Raw genomic sequence first — 5,672 nt, forward strand, 5'->3', positions numbered from 1 at the left:
CGTGTGCTTGTTTATTTTTTTTTTACCTTGAAATGTTTGTTGTTAAATTGTAAGAAAAGATACAAAAGTGAAATCTAAAGCAATTAGACTGGGAAAACAGACAATACCATACCCAAAAAGAAATGACAAAAAAAAAAAAACGAGACAAAGATCACAGTTTAATTGAGGGTAACCTCATGTACAACAAACTGGTAAGCAGACCTTGCTCCTCAGGCGACACCTCCCGGGTTGCTCTTGTTAAAACTAATTTAAAGTTGTATTTCCGATGATACACAACATACAACAATGTAAAACAAAATCACCCAATAATATATTGTTACATGTCTCTAATCTTGTCTGATCTTTCTACCAGTACGAGATTTAAGTGTCATCATAAGGTAAAGGAATGGTAAAGTGGTATCGTCCAAACAGACGATTCTCTTTTTGACCGTTAAACAAGTCTTACATTGCACAAAGTTATGTTTTACTCTGACTGTTTATAACGTATTTGACACTCAATTTTTTAGAATTTGGATTAGTACTGATTGATAATTTAGTCTTAGATGTATGATATATGAGTGTGTAATAAGTTGTAATTGGCGTTGAACTACCAGTCAGTAACTGCGAGTACTCTCAGATCATTTGTTGGAGAGTACAAGTACCTGGCCACATCCACTTTGTATTTTTGTAAGAGGTATTTCTATGTGTATTTATGCATCTGATGAGGTTAGCCTTTTTCAACTTATTGTTGTAGTTCGTTCTTATGTTGTTCTGTTATAACACTGTCCCAGGTTAAGGAAAAGATAGGATCCAACCAAAATGTTTAACTCCGCCACATTATGTATCTACATTAATTATGCCGCTACTTTTCCCTTTTGGATTGCTTTACATTTGTCATTTCAGCGTCTTTTATAGCTGACTTTGCGGTATGAGTTTTGTCCATTGTTGAAAGCCATTGTGACCTATAGGTGTTAACTTCTGTATCATTAATTCTCTTGTAAAGGGTTGTCTAATTAATTTTGACAATCATACCATATCTTATATTAATCAACAAAAACGTAAAACTTTAAAAATCATTTCAATCATTAACTGACTTTTAATTTCCTGGACTCATTCAAACGACAATTCGGGGGTCAAGAGTCTGTAGAACAAATGTTGAACCCTTTTAACAATTGGTGAAAGATACAACAGAGATAATCAAACTCTTAAGTCGAAAAATAACTTGCAATGCCATGGCAGAAAAAGAAACACAAAGAAAAGTCTAACACTAGTCCACAAACTCATCAGAGAAATCTAAACACTGAGTAACATGAACCCCGTCAAAAATAGGAGGCTGATCTTAGGTGCTCCGGAAGATTAGGCAGATATATATGTCAGACGACTTTTCCGATTTCCCCAAATAAAAGACAAAAAAGTGCAATATCGTCGTTAAAGAAAGTCGTATGTACTGATGTCGGACTAAGAAGACACAGTTAAAGGCTAGTTGCCGATTCATGAATACTCTATAAAATACTAGTTAACTATATATATAGCTAGTAGTAACTTACTTAAATAAATAAATATGAAACATCATTATCATACCTCTGCCGATAGATGTTACAACCACGAGCATGACGAGGGTATCACCAGTCCTGATAATAGAAATTTTGTGTAGCTTAACTAATTATAAAATGTTAAATTGTTCAACGAAAGGCGTCCATTGGTGGTGTCTAGTTTTGCATAGCATTGATGTATTTTGGGGTTTTCCAGTGCACTTAATTAAATTCTACTTCGTTTCTGATTTAGAATTAAACCGTTTCATTTCGATCACAACTGATGAGTTGTGTTATCCCACCTCCCTATTAACCATTTTGTTATTAGATTCTGTGTCAACATTGAAATGTCTGTTTTACAAATAATGTTAAATTATTCGAAATACTAAGGTTTTAAACCCATGGTATATATATATTGCCTTATCACGGTGGGTATGGTTGTCCTGCGAGAGAACGTACTGTGCTGGTGATTTGGTCCTGACGGGTGCTGGTGATCAATGAAAAAATGTAAACAAAGACGAAAATAATGATTTTTGACGTTTTCACTCATAAAAAATGGAAGAAAACGGTTGAGATTTTTCAATTTTGTTTCTTATGGGTTCATATGTAAACCATTAAAAAGTTGACCCTCTAAACTTTTTCAGTAAGCGTAACACAGAAATGCTCATTTTCAGAAAATCTCGAACTGAAAAAATAAAACAAAAATGCTCATAGAGTCCGCTTTCTATACCGCAATCCACGCGACAAAACTATTTTGTGAAAAAACATTGCAATTTATTAACATTTAGCATTTTCTCAATTTATTCATGTCCTGATACTGTGCTGGTGGGTCCTGTCATTGTGCTGGTGGGTCCTGATACGGTGCTGGTGATTTTGGATAAGAAGTTGGTCATATTTGAAACAAATGTTACAAAATCAATAAAATTGGGCAGATAATTGTTGTCAATAGGATCTATGACTCCTATTTTAGCTCTTGTGCATCCATTTGGCTGTTTAATATGTGTTTTGAAATGATCGTAACTTGTATTAAATAATTACATAAAAGGGCAACATCTTTCGTCCAATATCAGATAACAATATATAGTATCTAAAATAAGAATAGTTTTTGATCAAAGCCAATGCCGCATAGACATGTTTGTTAGCGCTCCGCATACCCCTCCCCACTTCCACCCAACTAACCCTCCTCATTTCCTCCTTCATTGTTACAGTGGTGTACCAACACAACAATTTATTACATAAAATAATAAAACAAAGACACACATTATTGAATAACGAATGCTTGCAGGTACTGAAAGCTAGTTCAAAGCCGCATTTTCAACTAATAGATAAACCATGTTCTCATATACAAAAATCCCAATCGTGTAGATTAAAAAAGTCTCAAATCACATTTTAATGTTTGATGAAGCAGAACTTTAAAAGTGTGCAGTGAATCTTGTTCTCACAACAGTTATTGTCATAATTATGTTTACATAAGACTCATAAAGGAATTAAGAAGGTACCAAGCAATATTTTACAGTTCAATTTAATGATCATGAATGGAAGGAAATGGTACGTAAGTTTACATAGGAAAAAAAGAAATTGATAGTATTTTTAGGCGAAAGACTTAAACGCTTCCTTGCATTATATAGTACAGCTGTTCTAAAAAAGCATGCGAAAAAAAAACTTTGATTGACTTGCTTGCTATGTTTGCTTGGATGTTTTCAAACAATAGGTAGGCGGAGTTTCAATACATACTGGGATTTGATTGGACAAATACAAACTGACAGGAATTGAAGTTAATGTTTATTTTCCAAATAAATTGTAGTATATAGTAAACAGACTACTTACCTGTCGTTTACAAACATCCAAACAATCATAGCAAGCAATTTAATCAATGGTTTGCTTTGCATATATTTATAGAAGAGCTGTAAATTCTAAAAAAAAAAGAAATTTTGTTGTCGTAGATGGTTAAATCCTCAACAAAATCACAATATCTTTGTTGGAACGAATAAAGGTTTTAAATCAAATTTTCGTGGACTTTTTGGCTTCCACCCTGACGAGACATGTTAGCTGTTCGTATGCTGTTGCACCTGACGCACGGAAACTTTCACATTTCCATCTTCTTTTCTGAAATATTTTACCCAGCTCATACTTGACAGGACTGTTATCCTAGTAAAAGGTGTAACCAATGAATTGAACACAAGTTAAAAATTCCATAATACTATATAATTCATTTTATGTGTCAATTTGTTCGAAAAAAGTCGAAAAGAAGAGAGTTTTTTTAATGCCATGATTATCTGCCGCTTTCTAGATCTATGCTTAGCATTTATTTCAGATGACATGGACTCCTCACCCTGGCGACCCTGCTGCCTTTGTTATGATATTGTAATTATTATGTTTATTTATGTTGGCCTAATTTATGTTGTATGGCCTGATAGTTGTTTACCAAATAATCTTGTAACTGTGCAGTTTAGGAATCACTGGAACAATCACAGAATGATTAGAACTTTCTAGAATGATCCTTATAAAAGATGCGTAATTTAAACTTCTACATTATTCCAGAAACTTCCGTTGTAACTTTCCAGGATTTTCCACAATGTTCCATTATAGAGTGTTCTAGAATTTTCCATGAAAGCACTATATATACAGACACTAAAGTTAAACTCTCATAATTAAAACTTGGACATAGACATTGATAGACATTAGTATTCACAGCATTTGGATTGACACTTTTATTCTACAAACAACATCATACTGGATTGTGACCTTAGTAGTGAACATAATATTCAGATTGGATTCCGAAAGATTTCCGGATACAGATAAAGATAACAGATTGGACTCATATTTTGACAGTTAAGTTAACAGTAAATTTTGTGTAATACCTTTTGTAAACTTTTGTATAATAAATATTGTTAAATTTTACTATTGATTTGTGTCTTTTGTTGGCTACAATTTAAAGGCGATTTCTGGCCGTAACAGAAATTGGGGGCTCGTCCGGGAGATCTTAAAAATATTTTAATCAAAATTTGTTTAATATTTTTATTATAACTAGCCAACAAAATTCTACAAAATGGCATTTGATGCTGGTAAATTTTTGAAAACGCCAGACCTGGAGAGTTTTGATAATTTAAAGAAAGAGGAATTAGTGTTGCTTGCTAAACAACTGAAATTAGTTTTTAAAGTATCTATGAGAAAACAAATTATAAAAAATTTGGTTATAGACAAATTAGTTGACGAAGAAATTTTAGGTGAAGAGGCTCTTGATCTTAAGGTCGAACATGTTGATGCCTTTAAATTAAAACAGCTTGAATTAGACCATGAATTTAAATTAAAACAATTGCAAGCAGAATTGGAAATGAAGGAAAGGTTAGAAATGGAGAAAAAAGAAAAAGAAGATGAATTTAGATTAAAAGAACTTGAAATGAGAGAAAGGCTAGAGATGGAAAAACTGAAAATTGAAATAATTAAAGAAGAAAGCAACTCTAAAGTCCTATCAAAATCAGATTATTTTGATGCAGCAAAAAATATACGTTTGGTTCCCAGATTTTGTGAAAAAACAGTTGATAAATATTTTCCACAGTTTGAGAAAATTGCTCGTAATTTGAATTGGCCAAAGCCATATTGGACTACAATGCTACAAAGTGTTTTTGAGGGTAAGGCCGCTGAAATATACTCCGCACTTCCATCAGAAAAAAGTTCCGATTATGACACTGTGAAACAGGAAGTTTTGAAAGCCTATGAGCTAGTACCAGAAGCATATAGACAGAAATTTAGATCTTATAAAAAGTTTGATTCACAAACCTATGTGGAATTTGCTCGGGAAAAAGAAGATCTATTTGATAAATGGCTTACTTCAAAGAAAACAGATAACAATTTTGATAACCTAAGACAATTGATGTTATTAGAAGAGTTCAAACAATGTGTTCATTTAGACTTAAAAACACATTTAGACGACAAAACTGTTGGGACAATACATGATGCAGCTGTAATTTCAGATAATTATACTCTTTCACATAAAAGAAGTTTCAAGGGTCAAAATGTTAATACTTCCAGTGGAAATTACAAAAATCAAAGCACTGAGCATACTGATAGTAAGCCTGTTCCACAGAATAAGAGTCAGTCCAGTTATAATATGTCTAGTCCAAAATTTGATACTTTTGAGAAGAAGTCACTAACTTGTGC

Source organism: Mytilus galloprovincialis, chromosome 3, assembly GCF_965363235.1.
Source record: "Mytilus galloprovincialis chromosome 3, xbMytGall1.hap1.1, whole genome shotgun sequence".
In the NCBI taxonomy this organism is placed as follows: Eukaryota; Metazoa; Mollusca; class Bivalvia; order Mytilida; family Mytilidae; genus Mytilus; species Mytilus galloprovincialis.